This window comes from Mus caroli, unplaced genomic scaffold, assembly GCF_978045245.1.
Source record: "Mus caroli unplaced genomic scaffold, Mus_caroli_1 scaffold_6, whole genome shotgun sequence".
NCBI lineage: Eukaryota > Metazoa > Chordata > Mammalia > Rodentia > Muridae > Mus > Mus caroli.
In genome coordinates, this window is record NW_028227261.1 from 117,741,409 (window position 1) to 117,757,346 (window position 15,938).

General features: G+C 35.0%; 1 protein-coding gene across 11 annotated transcripts in view; it reads left to right on the forward strand.

The window, feature by feature from the left end:
- Positions 1 to 15,938, forward strand: part of Lingo2 (leucine rich repeat and Ig domain containing 2) — a 1,228,899-nt gene that overhangs the window by 211,352 nt on the left and 1,001,609 nt on the right. For 6 of the 11 annotated variants that reach the window (XR_015047437.1, XM_029476367.2, XM_029476366.2 and 3 more), the window contains exons 2-5: positions 2,181 to 2,355; positions 6,160 to 6,335; positions 9,348 to 9,443; positions 10,916 to 11,012. The gene's annotated coding sequence lies outside the window, so the exon portion shown is untranslated. The remainder of the gene's footprint in view (positions 1 to 2,180; positions 2,356 to 6,159; positions 6,336 to 9,347; positions 9,444 to 10,915; positions 11,013 to 15,938) is intronic. The other 5 variants (XM_029476375.2, XM_029476378.2, XM_029476377.2 and 2 more) reach the window with 3 other exon arrangements.

Genomic DNA, 15,938 nt, shown 5'->3' on the forward strand with positions numbered 1-15,938 from the left:
CCCAGCACTCCCAGGACCAAACCACCAACCAAGGAGTACACATGAAGGGACCCATGGCTTCAGCAGCATATGTACCAAAAGATGGCCTTGTTGGACACCAATGGGAGAAGAGGCCCTTGGTCCTGGAAAGGCTGGATGCCCCAGTGCAGGGGAATGCCAGGGCAGGGAGGCAGGATGGGTGAGTGGGTGAATGGGTGAGTGGGTGGGTGGGTGGATGAAGGCACACTTTCATAGAAACAGTGGGAAGGAGAATGGGATAGGGATTTTCTGGAGGGGAAACCATAAGGGGATAACATTATAAATGTAAGTAAATAAAATAATTATAAAAACACATGGAAAAGTTCCTGTCTTTAACATGACTTTATCAACCTGCATGTTTTTCAAATGTTTCAACTAACACATATCACACAGACTAAATATAGATTTAAACTGGATGTTTTATGTTAAGTAGGCTTTTAGCACAATTCACCAAAGTGTAGAACAGACCTAAACTCCTCATCAACTATTTTGTTTTGAAAATCATAATTATCATTGATAAAATATGTCAGTTATTGGTTTGCTGTATTGTGGATTTATGGCTATTTTAATATTTTTATAATAAAACATGTTGAATTGTAAGTATTAATCTTTAAGAAATTAACTTTATTGTTAATATATATATATATAAATGTTATTTGATTTTGAGCCAGTTATCTGCAGTCTATTATGGCATGACAAACCAAGCAAAAGCTAAGTGACTTGGACCTCATTCATCTTCTTGTTTCTCATTCTGTGATGACCACACTGGACTCAGTACTTCTGGTTTCTCCTTTGGGGTTATATAGCTGTGGTTCCTTGAAAACTCGGCTGGTTCTGCATGGTAAAGATGGTCACACCCAAAGTTGGCAGTGGGTATTTCTGCCAGAAAGGCAGAGTGTCATTACAAATTAGTGCAGCCTTTTCTTTAAAATCGGGCTCTTAGATTTTCTATAATTTTAATTATTTTTACATCCAATAAAATAAATACCACTCACTAACATAAACTAGACCCATAGTGTATGTGAGTGGATCAAAGTCTTCTATAAAGTTAGAACATCCATTCTGAAGCTGCTTTGCCTTACATAGAACTTTTCCTTTCACTATTGAATATATTTTCATGCCTTTGCCCCCCTTCAAAAGTTAAAACTCAATGGCAGAATTATAACTAGGAAAAATTTAGCTTCATGTCCTCTTTTCCTAATTCTCATAGTTACATTCATTCTCTCGATGATGAAATGAGTTCCAAGATAGAAAGTACAGAAGATGACACAGCTTTCTGCACAGCAGAAACTGTATTATTATTTAATTCTACACCCACTGGCAAATAATTTACCAGATCTGTATTTACAAGATGGAGCGTTTGTGTGTGTGTGTGTGTGTGTGTGTGTGTGTGTGTGTGTATGTGTGTGTGTGTGTGCGTGCACGCACATATTTTTGTGTTTCTGACTTTAAACATGTACTCATGCAGCACATTGATAACTTGTTTATTTAGAATGTTTATTACCATAAAAGCTTTTATCAATATTCAAAAATCAAGAATTATCATCCCTGTTTTATTTTTATTAATGATTATACTCAGAAATTATTTATTATTATTATTTACAATGATGAAAGTAACAAGTTTTCTTGTGGCATTTCCAGATCTTCTCCTAGTCCTCCATCTCTTCCATTTCCCTCTGCCCACTGGTTATAGTCATTAATTCCCAGCAATCCTCCTTAAACTTTCATATTCAGTGCATTCTTTAACCCTCATTCTTCCCAATCCCTTAAAATGCCATTTCTTCTCAATCTCATGAGACACTAAGTTTTGGTCCTCTAAAGATACATTCCTTTGTGGTCTAAAGAGAAAGCTATGGCTGTATTGATATCTTGGATGAGTGTCAAGAATGGCCACAGCCATTCTGTAAATTGTATATCAGGACATCATTGGGTAAATTTCATATGTTAAGAAATTAAGAACAAAAATATCTGAAAAGAGACATGGTTGAGATTAGAACACTAATACTTTTGCTGTTCAAGCACACATTCTCAGTCACTGAAATATTAGATAGACACCAATCCTGTTATTTAAATAAAAGAGTAAGCTCCAGTGAGGCTTGGGTTCTCCTGGTGCCTGTTTTATGTTTTCCTTTCCACACTATGACTCTTTCTGTCCCCCACAGTGCTCACACAATTCTCTAGCAGTGTGTTTAAGAGAATGTCTGGGTGAAATGAATGCTCTACAGTCTTAAAAAAACACATATTGGATGATCAAAAACGATAACAAGATCTTCCAGAAGATGAAGCAGCTTGATCCACAGGAGGAAGAGAGGGAGGATCATCCCTCCACAGCAGTCGGTAAATAAATAGTTCAGCTTGCAATTGAGAGGCTCTATACTAACCATATGACAAATAATTTAACTTTAATTTCAGTCCTCCATCCACTAAATGGATTGAATGAAGTCCATATCCTCAAAATTGTATTAATAGTAAATATAATACATAAAAAGGGAACACACATTGTAAGGATGCAATAATATTAATCACTTATTAATTAATTAAATAATTATAAATATTGATCTGTTTCATTGGGTGTCCTGTAGATTACACAGTAAAATCAATGACAAGTACATAAAGAGAAAGATTCCTTATTTTACCATTCTAAGTCTTTTTACCCCCAAATTAATATTAAATCCAGATATTTCAAAGGGTTCAATGAGAGAAATAGAAATGAGATCTTCTACTTTTACTGGGTAAATTTTAATATAAAGGGTGGGTTACAGTGCAGTTTGAAAACTAAAGTGAAATCCAGGCCAGAAATGTTCTACAAAGATGGCAGATTGGGGAAGTCCTCCTGTGTATACTGAGAATGAGTAAGACCTGGGCCACTTCATTGGAACTTGGAAAATGGCCCCTTGAGAACTCTAGTGTACAGCTCTTGAAGATGATATTATGCAGATAGTTACTGTGTTGCAGAACTCCAAAGAAAAAGAAAAAGAAAGAAAGAAAGAAAGAAAGAAAGAAAGAAAGAAAGAAAGAAAGAAGGAAGGAAGGAAGGAAGGAAGGAAGGAAGGAAGGAAGGAAGGAAGGAAGGAAGCAAGGAAGGAAGGAAGGAAGGAAGGAAGGAAAGGGAAGGGAAGGGAAGGGAGGAAAGGAAGGAAGAAAGAAAGAAAGAAAATCAGAAGGGGATGAAGGGCATGCAGGTACTTTTGGTAGGGTAGGAAGAGTAAATTGTCTAGAGGACTTTTAAACAGTCTGTACATAAACTGAGCTCAGCCTGAGGGTGAAGGATGGTTGAAGACAAAAGGATGGACTATCCAGAGACTACCCCACCCAGGGAACCCCCCCATGATCAGCCACCAAACCCAGACACTATTGCATATGCCAACAAGATTTTGCTGAAGGGACCCTGGTATAGCTGTCTCATATGGTATAGCTGTGCCAGTACCTGGCGAATACAGAAGTGGATGCTCACAGTCATCTATAAGAAGGAACACAGGGCCCCCACTGGAGAAGCTAGAGAAAGCACCCAAGGAGCTGAAAGGGTCTGCAACCCTATAGGTGGAACAACAATATGAACTAACTAGTACCCACAGAGCTCCTGTCTCTAGCTGCATATGTAGCAGAAGATGGTCTAGTCAGCCATCACTGGGAAGAGAAGTCCCTTGGTATTGCAAACTTTATATGCCCCAGTACAAGGAAATGCCAGGGCCAAGCAGTGGGATTGGGTGGGTAGGGGAGTGAGGGAGGAGGGTATAGGGAACTTTCAGCATAGCATTTGAAATTTGAAATGTATATACAGAAAATATCTAATAAAAAAATAAAAGCAAACCTAAAAAAAAGACAAAGAAAAAGAAATGCAGCCATCAACAAGCAGCCAAGCATCAACCCTTCCCCTTCTGCAGTTGCTGCTTGCTTAATCTTTCTTCTTTGCTACCTAATATGGAATGTAAAGGAAACCAGCTGGCATGTAAGTAACTAGGTGTTAGAATCTCAAAGAGGATATGGAGCTCAGGAGAGTTTAAGAACACAAAAACCATAATTACCCTTTACTGAAAAGGTAGTGTTTACTTAAAGTGACCTTGTTTGTTCAAATTCTTTAACTAAATTTAATCTATCAGGTACATTTGGTATGTCAATATTATTTAATATACACTGGTCACTATTTTTTCACGTTTCACTTTTGGGCAAACAATCCACTATGCCATCTAGTGCAATAATAACTTCTGAATCTTGTATTGTTTCTTTTGCGGAAATAGAAATTCAGAAAGACTCAAAAATAGTGATGAAACTGACGTTGTTCCAAAGTGACTAGTAAAAAATTGATCACAATATCTTGCCTACTTTAACTCAAGAGGTTTCACCCAATCACATTGTTCACTATATCATTACTGTTATTTGCATACCCAGTATTTCCAGAAGTCTCTATTTTAATAAAATCCTAATAGCTATTAAAGTATATAGACTTAGGCTGAGGAATTACAATGGCATCATTGACTTTTATATGACTACATTGTAATTTTGAATATTAATCTGAATTACTTGATTGGATATATCTGTTTATATGAGTATGCTTTTTGAGGGGGGGGCCGCAAAAGCCAAGAGAGAAAAGGAAAATGGGAGGAGACAAAAATAAACAAAGAAAAAGACTTAGATTAATATTGACACAGAAGTGTGAAAATAAGAACTGAAAAAGTGGACAACAAGAAATATTCCCTGGTAAATTTACAGATAGTATTATAAACAAAAATGTTTATCTGAAGAATAATTTATTTCTGATAATTATTAAACTGATTGACAAAATAACTAGATTACTATAATAGTATCTTATAGGTGTTTTGTTGTTGTTGGTGGTGGAGGTTTGTTTCTTTTCTTTTACTGAAATTAGAGAAGGATTTTTATACAACATATTCTGTTTTTGGTTTCCTCTCCATATATTCCTCTTAGTTCCTCCCTATCCAGATCCATCCTCTTTCTGTCTTTTATTAGAAAACAGACCTTCATGGAATAAAAATAAAATACAATAAAATACAGCATAATAACCGAATAGGATAAAACAAAAACTATCATGTAAGATTCAGAAAAAAACCAAACAATTAAAAAGAAAAGTGTCCAAGAGCAGGTACAAGAAACAGAGACCCACACATTAGCACGCTCAAGAATCCCATAAAAACACTGGACTGAAAACTACAATATATAAGCAATAAATCTGTAATGTAAGAAGAAGGAAGAAATATATGTATAAACATTTATATTTATATTATAAATATTTAATATATAATACATATGATAAATAACTAATGCATTATATAACATATGATATATAATATATGATATATAATGTAATGTATAATATATAATACATAATGTAGAATATACAATAGAGAATATAGATTCTATTATATAAAGTATAATGTATACTATATGATATTTAAATACAAATATATTCATATATTCATCTTATATAAATGTATGCAATTTATATAAATATATGCATACATAGAATTTTTTAGAAGGATAGATTTTAAAAAGGAAACAAAGAACCCTGACATGTGATTATAAGGCAAGGAACCTCCAAAGATTCCATTGATTTGATTTCCTATTATCTGTCTACTGCTGCCTGTGCAAACTACACTTAAATAGTTTGTTTCCTATTCAGACTTCCTTGGAGAAAACTAATTTGTATTTGTTAGTGGTTATTATTTAGAAAATGGTCTGGATGGAGGCATGTCTCCACTTTTCCATTCAGCTCTAGGACTCCCAACTGGTGCAGACCTGCAAGCACTATGCATATATGAAACATATGCACTCAGTTCATATATGAAATGAGATGGTTAGTGGGCATTGTTTTCTTGATGCCCTCCAATTGTTTACAGACTTTCAACTTTTTTCATAGAGGTTCCCTGAGCTAGAATGGAGCGATTTTGTGGAAAAATCCCATCTAGGGATGAGCGTTCCAATGAGCGTTCCAATGAATGAGCGTTCTCACTCTCTACATGATGTAATTGTTTCCATATGTTATCAAACTAGCTTCTCTAACGATGGGTGAGCAAGGCACTGATTTGTGAATATAATAGAATGTTAATCAAAGTCATTGTGTTGATTTTTTATTTAGTTTTTTTTTTTTTTAAAGTAGTCTTTGCTTTTACACTTGTTTTCCAGGTTATCCAGTCTCACAAAATTGGTCACTCAAACAGTGTTGGGTACACTTTCCATCTCCTGGAGGGACATGGAGGCGAATCAGATATTGCTTGGTCATTCCCACAATATTTGTGCCATTATTACACTAACATACCTTTCAGTAGGACATTGTTGGAGATCAAAGAGTTTGTGGCTGGGTTGGTATTTTCAGTTTTCCTTTGCTACCTTATTGAGTACCTTCCTGTACCAGCTCATCCTTATCAAGGTTCAATGAATTCTGTAGCTGTCATCTTTAGAAATGAGGCCTGAATGTCAGTTTCTAGAGAGCAAACTATGGTTTTGGCAACACCCTGCTTGTTTGTGTATTGTTATGGGACCTGTTTAGCCAACAACTTAGTTAGATATAACCCTATATGAGTACTGAAGGCTTCATTTATTTGCCATGAGATGTACAGTTGGGACACTGTCTCCTCAATTATGTGGGGCTTTCATTTGCATACTGTTTATATAATATGCATATATTTTCAGAAGCTTCTTCTATGTTCGGTTTTCACTCTAATCCTCAATTTCAGCTCTCGCCGTATTCTGCCACTCAGATGCATCCATCCCTCTACCTCCCAATTTGTCCCTATCGAACCAGTCACCTATTCTATCCATCCATAAGTATCTATTGCATTTCCCTTTCCAAATGAACTCTACCTTGCCTTTAGTCCTTTACCTAAATTTTAGGGCCTGAAAGCACTGTGGCCAAGGGAATCAGTCTGGCCAAGAGTAGGTTTGATTCATGCTCAAACTGGAAAATCTTGTCTTGAGAGCAGAAGGAATAGCACTGCTTACTTCTTGCTCTGGGTCTGCATGTCTCAGCACACAGAAGCCTTAGGACTCCAATCTCTACCACCCTTGAGGTAGTCACTTAGCATGATGGCCAGATTACAGGTTAAACCTCTATATATGGACAGGAACACCTAATACCTGGAATTCCTCTTCATTCAAACAAAGCATTCCCACCACCTTGGCCCCAGCCAATGATGTAAACTCACTCAAAAATCCTTGCGCGCTACCGTAGACCATATTCTCACCCAGTAAAGAACAGTGTTTCACTGAAATGCATTTCCAGTGAAGACTATTTCACAACTGAGATCCTGTCTAACCATCTGAGCTTCATTCCTCCAGTTCAGCCTGGTGCACAGCAGTGTGGTACCTGGATACCCTAAGAAATAAAAGCAGACGTGAGCTGGCACCCAACCTTTGTGGTTCTACAGATGTTTATTATTTAATTGCCAATAATATCTACACACAATTAATATCTTATTTCTCTTTCTGGATCTGAGATGCCTCAATCAGGATTATCTTTTTCTATTTTCACCCATTTACCTGCAAATTTTATTTGTTTCTTTATTAATAAGTAATACTCAATTAAAAAATAGACAACATTCATTAATTGAGTGACATCCAATTTCTGGCTTTTATGCACACAGCAACAATGATCATGGTTGAACAAGTGTCTCTGTGGTAGGAGGAAACGTCTTTGGGTATATAGTCATGAGTGGTATGGATATATCTTGAAGCAGAATGATTCTCATCTTCCTGATCACACTGAACTTTCACACTGACTTTCATATTGTCGATACAAGTCTGCATTCCCACTAGCAATAAATAAGTGTTCCTCTTACTCCAGATTCTCAACATCATGAACTGCTTCTTGATTTACTGATCTTAGCCATACTAGTTGGAGTAAGATAACATCTCAATGTATTTTTTATTTGTATATCGTTCTGGCATTTTAATATTAAACATTAATTGTTTCTAAGCCATTTGAGCTTTCTCTTCTGACAATACTCTGTTTAGATCTCTGCCTAATTTTTATTTGGGATAATTGTTTTCTTAATATCTAATCTTGGTTTGTTGTTTATTTTTTAGACATGCAAATAGATACACTAGCTTGCTTCTTATGTCTACTTATTTGGGACATCTTTTTCTTCTCCTTTTACCCTGTGGCAATAGCCAATCCTAAATGTTAAGGAGTGTTTCTTGATTGCAGCAGAAGGATGGATACTGTTTTCCATTCTACTGTTAGTCTCTATCTTCATATTGGGGAATTGAGACCATAGATGTTGAAATATGAATGAGTTTTCTGTCAATTCCTGAAGTTCTTATGTTGCACTGTCTCTCTGTGTGCCTCTCTGTATCTGTCTATGTCTCTCTGTCCCTGTCTCTGTCTCTTTGTCTCTTTGTCTTTCTGTCTCTCTCTCTCTGTCTCTCTCTCTCTCTCTCTCTCTCTCTCTCTCTCTCTCTCTCTCTCTCTTTCTCTCTTTGTGTGTGTGTGTGTGTGTGTGTGTGTGTGTGTGTGTGTGTGTGTGTGTGCTTCCCTTTGTTTGATTTTTTGGTCTGGGTTATTATTACTTGTGTTTTCTTGGATGTGATTAACTATTTTACTTTGGAGTATTTCTTCTAATTCCATCTGTAGGCCTGGATCTATGAATAGATTTTGAATACATTTGTTGTTTTCGTGGAAAATCCTTTATACTACTTCTATTATGATTGAAGGTTTTCTTGAGTATAGTTTTCTGGGCTGGAATCTGTGGTCTTTTGGAGTCTGGAGAACATCTGTGCATCCCCTCTAGCTTTTAGAAACTCCAATGAAAAGTCAAATGTTATTCTAATAGTTCTGCCTTCATATGATACTTGGTCTTTTTCCATCACAGCTCTCAATATTCTTTCTTTGTTCTGTATGTATAATGTTTTGATTATTATTTACTGAGGGGAATTTGTTTTCTGGTCTAGTCTACTTGGTGTTCTATATGCTTTTTATTCTTATAGATAATTCCTTCTTTAGGTTAGGAAAATTTTCTTCTACTATTTTGTGTAAAATAGTTTTTATGCCTTTGGCCTGCATGTCTTCTTATATCCCTATTATTTTTCAGTTTGATCTTTAAATATGTCACATGTTTCTTGGATATTTGGTGTCAGCATTTTATTAGAGTTAATATTTTCTTTGACTGAGGTACTTATTGTTTGTATATTATTTTCAGTGCCTGAGATTCTTTCATCTCTTGTGTTTTGTTGGTGAAGCATGACTTTGAGGTTCCTACTTGAGTTTCAACATTTTTCATTTCTAAATTTCCCCTAATTTGTGTTTTCTTTATTTATTCTATTTATTTTTTTGGGACTTGGACTGTTTTATTTATTTTCTTCTCCTTTTTGTTTAGACATTTTGTTTCAAGGAGTCTAACAGAGATGACCACCCAGACACAGTTTAAAGCCCATTGAAAATCTTTATTCCGGCAAGCTAGGACTATACCCAGGTATTTCAGACCCAAGTGTTGTGATAAATATTTAGGGGATGAATATCTAAAGGCAAAACCACATCCTGGTATTGTATTCAGCAACTTCAGCAAGAGGCTTTCCAGAAGCAAAACAGACAATGAAAAGTGCAGAAGCATCATGACCTAACAGAACTGCATAATTTTCCATAGAACTCTCTGTCAATGAAATCAAATTCTTGTTCAACCTAAAATGGCCACATCAGAAATACAAAATGGAGGAATCTCTGCTCTGTTTTGCCCTGTCTCAGTATTGTCCTGTCTGTTATTGGTTGTGTTTTTATAGCGGGGTCTAGGAATCTGGGTTTGGGCAGAATATACTTCTAGGGACTGATATCTGTTCTTGTCTTTGTTGGGTGGGTGCTTTGTTCCTTGGTTTCTGTTTCCTCTCTTGTTCTTAGGAGAGTATAGTGGCTTTTTGTTGCCTGGTAGGACATTCTTATGGGATACTGCTATTAATGGTCATTGGGGCTTCCAGGTAATATATATCTCTAGATACTGAAAGCTGAAACTTAGGAATTGTAATGAGCTATGAGAGGAACATCAGAAGGGAGAAAAGCTAGGTTTTGCACCAGTATCTGATTAGTCTCCTGGGAACCGGGAAAGAGAGTGACAAAAGGCCACACAGGTGTTCTGCTACAGAGCTGGGGATGGGACTTGGGATATGAAGGAGAGGAAGGAGAGGGGAAATTTGAAGTTTGCCTACCTGCTCTGTTAGCCTACTAACCACTTTGTCAAGCTTGCCTGGGAGATTCTGGAAGAAAATCGTTGGACACGAAGATTTGTGGCTAGAGATGCGGGCAGGGGTGAAGGGAGGCTGCCAAATGTGTTCTATTGCTGAGCTCTGGTTAAACCAGATTTGGAGAAATGGAGGTAGAGGTGAAATCATTAGTTTCTGAATCTGCTTCCTAAATTGAAGTTCTATATGTTTTCAATTCATCTCTTAGAAGGATATCTATAAATATCTTGAAATAATAAATGGTAGGACCTGGGAAAGTTACTTATTGGTAGACCTTATCTTGCATACTTAAAACCCTGTGTGAACTCTCTTAACATGGGGTTGGGGAGAAGAAAATGATGAAATATTTAAATTATATATTTCTCCAGCAGTAACCATAAAATATAATTTGATTGCTCTAATACATTATGTTATCAGTTTTATGGTGTTTAGAACATTTTGTTTCAAACTAAATTTAATGAAAATGTTTTGATGTGAAAATTATTTTATATTCTATATTTCCAAATGCTTATTAAAGAATACATATTGATTTATGAAACACATATTATGAAATTATTTGTGAGAAATTGCAAGCAATAATGTCATTGGAGCTCAATACAGTCTGGAAATATATACATAATTTTTATTCAGAATTTAAACAAAAGCAGCCAAATGGAAACTATTTGTCAATGTTATTTTTTCCATGTTCCCAAGATTTTTGTTTCATTTTATTTAGGAAAACTGATGATGATGGTTTCAAGATGTAGAATCCTTATACATGAAGTATCCCAAATGAAGTTGAGGAATCTGGATTGAAAGTGCTTCATATTGTGGTAAGAAGAAAGAGTCCTAAAGTATTGGCCCTTAAAAATATCATGTCAATATCATGTGTGTTTTTGTTTGTAATATGTGTGATTGCTGTACCATTTTAAGTTGATACTCAAGCAAAATGTAGACTGTAACTAAATGTATAAGATCAAGATTTCTAAGTCCTGTTTATTATTTTGCAAGTTTCCTTAGGTGGACCGTAGCATATTGGAGAACTCACAAAATGATACATTTCAATTCTGTCTTATTTATGTTAGTTACTGTTATCACAAGATAAGTTTTATCATAGCCATAGCACAGACGTGAAAACAAGAATTTGAGAAAACTGAAATCTTGTTTACAATCTTGCTGACGATTGATGGCAGGACTGAATTTACATCCTATTGATGTGTTTTCTTTAGCCCTGTGATAATGAAGAAAGGCAAAAATTTAGACAATACCCCAATATTTTAACCAATGACTTAGAAAAGAACCATATTTGGCGCCTCTCAGTAAAAACATAATATATAATATAATGATATTCATTTATGTATCATTACTCTTGAAGACAGTTTTCTGAAAGTCATCAGTTGCATAGATACATAAATCAGAACATTTAGATGAAATGAAAATTGGAAAAAAATATGTTTGCCTTAGTCATCTTTGCTATATATGTGAATATGTATGAATATGAATAGATTAGTAGGCTTTCTCTATACAAATAATAATTCATGACCAATGGTAAGGTTTAATGGAATTACTTATAACCTAACCTTTATGAGTAACTGGCATATAACGTTGAGAACTAAAAATGTTGGAATTCCCTTACTAATATACGTGTTATGAGGTATTGAAAGGACACCACTGAACTAAGAGATAGTCTATGCACAGCATTTGCCTTTCTGCCACGTGCGCTACAAATACTCAATATATTGAAATCATATCAATGTCATCATGATGTAAACGTTAAAGTGCAGTCGGTTTTTTCTTATAGTGGGAAGGAAGTTAGGACCTCACTAAAGCTGATTTCATTGTATCCATTCTGAGATAACTCATAAAACTGTTTATGCACTATTGGTACTGTATTACCTTTCAATTCAAGAGGATTGAATTTTCATAGAAGTTCCTAAATAAAGATTACCAGATTCTGATATTATGGTTAGTTTTTGCTTTAAATTAAATAGTAGTGGTTCTATAGCAACAGAATTTGCTATGTGAAGGGCTGCATCTAATACACTGTGTTTGTTTCCTGTCCTTTTAACTCTAGGTAGCAATAAAGTTGCTAACCTTATTTGAGCAACAGGGCCAGACTCTTAATTCAATGAGGGCCATGAGACTCACATTGTGTGTAATGCAAGGCATCCTGGACTGTAAAGCAAACCTACTTCTTGAATCATTGCTAATGATCTAAAAGGGCAGCTGCCCTTCAAGATCTACTCATACAATTGATAACAGATAACTCAGCTAAATATCGGATAAAGAACTTATTGGAATGTTTTCACAATAATGATGAATGTTTGGCATGACTTAGTAAGTTGTAGGAGGGAAGTTAAGGGGAGCCTCATCCTTATAGAAAAACAATGAGCTAAGGAAATAATCATTTCAAAAATATATTACCAGGCAAGCATAATATATATTTACCTTAGATTTGCTTGTAGCATTTGTGTGTTGTATATGTATCTGTAGGCCAACAATTCTCAGTCTTTAAAGAGTTTAGCTTCTGGGAAGCTTGCATTCTATTCCCAGGATGGAATGCTGCTCCTGGGGTTCTGCTTCAGCCGAGTATCCCAGTTAAAGCAGTCTACATTTCAACAAGGCCATTCAGACTCAAACACTCCTGGTGTACTCTTCTAAATGGGACTGGGGAGTTTTCTGCCTTCAAGTTTTAAGTTTTATGATCTATTATAGGAGTTTTACTGTTAGAGATCAAGCTGAAAACACTTGATTGAGTAAGCATTAGGACACATATCTAAGAAACAAATCCATTTTAATAATAATTCTCTGTACCTATTTCATAGTTGAGTAACTGCATTTTATCTATGTGTGTATAAAACTTTGACAAAGCATATTTAAAACTGCAGACCAAATTCATAGTAGTAGCGGTTGTGATTTAACTAATGTTAATTGAAATTCTTCTAGTGAGCAGTTGCTTTCACACATGTAATAATGTGCCAAATCTTCCACCAGCTACCTCCATTCCATAGGTTAATAAAATTGATCAGTAGAAGTTATTGGCTCCAGTTTTGAAGTTAAAACATGATGGGGTTAGGCCCGAATCTTGGCATCAGAAGAGTGTGCATCTGCTATAGCTGCTTGTTAATCCTAGGATAATTCAGTTTTATAGCCATGAAGAGTTTTGTTTCATAGCAGCCAGCATAATGACATATGGGAATAATTGGCCTATATTTGTTTTGTTTAAGCTCCTGAACACTGAATTCATGATCACCTGCTAAGTTAGCCTTTGAAAGGCAACGGCTTGAGTGGAGAGGGCCTATTCATGTCTGTGTAACTCCAATAGGAATTTTATAAAATGTAAAAGGTCTAGGTATCTGCACATTTTTCTAATCATTGAGTTTGTTTATTCTAATCAATTTTGTTGAGTTTTTAAACATCATTTATGAGAAAAATTAATTTTCAGAGATTAAACTAATCTGGTATTTATTCAAGTACTGTCCTTCTAAAACCAAAATTGATTAATTATTTTTCTGTGTCTGTCTACCCTGTCCTCTTTCTGTTTCTCCACAGATACACACACACCATAAATGACCTTATTTGACCAATCCATCTTTTTTTCTGAGTACTGTGTGTGAATTTCTTACTTCTTTCCATTCTCTCTCTACAAGTTTAACTTTCTAACTTTTTGTTTCACCATACTTCAGTAACTCTTCTTTCTCTTAGAAGAAAATACATGTTTTTCATTCTTGCCCACATTTCCAGGCTTTGCCAACCTGGGAGATACAAACTTTAATAGAACTAGAGAAAAGAATGAATCAACGGGAATGTATAAATCCCAAAGGCATAGTCTAAAGAGAATAAAACCACCAGGGATTAGGATAGGATATAGGGAGGATTCCATACTTCTCTGAAGTGGCAAATTTATAGCAATTCTATCTGTGTTTACATTTCAGCCACTTCAGGTTTCTTCTCAAGTACTTACCTTCATGTAAGATGGCAGATAAAAATATCTACATGTCTCAGGTTTTAAGTGAAATATATGTAAAACATATATGAGTTGTATGTTGTACCAATATGAATAATTCATTTTCCATGTCATGTTTAAAATTTGTATATATGCAACACAGTTTAAAAATGATTTAAAAGGAAATGTATTAAATGGTCTTCATAAAGCTTTGATTCTCTCTTTAGATAGTGGCTGAAAGAAATCACAGGAACACATGGAAATTTTGTTATATTAAGGTTTCTCTTACTCCTCAGATCAGAAATTTTCAGTATGATTTGGACAGTGATTTTTTAAAATTATAATATAATTTTGTTTTAGTGCTAATGCTTTGAAGATGAGTATCATCTACATTTTCAGTATGATTATTCTATTGCTAACTTTACTGTTAATCTTACTGAAAAAAAAACTGATAAGTGATATATAAGCCATTAATTTTGACTTTATAAAAGAACAACAAGGTAATTTTATTATTATACACATTAAATAAATGGTTGAGACGAGATTTTGTTTTAAAATAGCAACAGAATAACATGACTAATAGATTTTTGTTGAGAACAAATGACTATTATTGGCTCCACCAATAAGCATTTTTCTAGTTATAAAGAGAACTAATTATGCAATGTAAAATGATATAATTGTATATAATCAATATTAAAATCCATATACACATGTGACTGCATACTGAGTCAACCTATGCTCCCCAGGGCTAAGGAATGCAGGAAATATAGCTTGCTTTTCTCCATTTTGAAAAATGACAATGAAATATTGATTACCATATACTAAATATGGGTAACTAAGGGCTACTAAATAGCCTGCCATCCTAGAAAGAAAAGCCTAGTCATGTCTCTCAGCCTTTCTTGGATTTCTGCCAGTTATCTTTTCTTTCAGATTTTCTGTAGCTATTGACTTCTCAGGCTTTCCAAAATCCTTTAGTCTGTGTATAATTCATATTGGACTCCACTAGTGTATCAGCTTATGTTTGTTCAGCTGGATTCTTTGGGGGGGGGGGTAGGGTGTGGAGTAAATGAGCCACAGTGATTTCTTCCTTTTAAGCTACATTAGTCAACATTTTTCATTCTCAGGGATATTTAGAACTAAAGAAATGAATAAATAAAATTATTATTATCACTTTCTAGACACCTGTCAAAATCTTGACATGTTCTGTCCCAGTAATTGGCATTATATATTCAAAGTACATTTTGCAAACAGCAGGGATGCAGGTTGTGTGAGACCTGCCTTTTAAATAGGCAATCTGCAGTAATGGAGGTACTGCCAGCCACCCTTCAGTGTTGTAGAAAGCAATAGCCAGTGTCTTACAAGTCTACTCTTCCCTCTCCCCTTTCTTGCACAAATATTCAGTGTCTGCTTCTTGGCTTGATTCATCACAAGTCTTACTAAATATATTATTATATACCCAAAATAATAAAACTGTGATAGGTAATACTACTGTGTGTCACACACTAACCTTAAGATATTTAGTGTATCTAGTGTGGTAGATGTTTAATTATTTGTTGATAGTATTGAAAAAATTAGGCACCCTGATAACTACTCTCATTTTCAAGAGGATATTTTAGAAGCTAACCTTGTAACTTTTCATGGCTTGCTACTTTAAAAATATGGTTTGAAAAACCAGGGAGGGATGAGAATACTTATCAATTGTTAGAAAGTTGCAGGTGCATAGAAAGAAATTCTGGCACTATCGTACAATGTGGCATATATGTGCAATAATTTCATATATGAAACTATTTCAATGCTTTCTATTAATAATGAT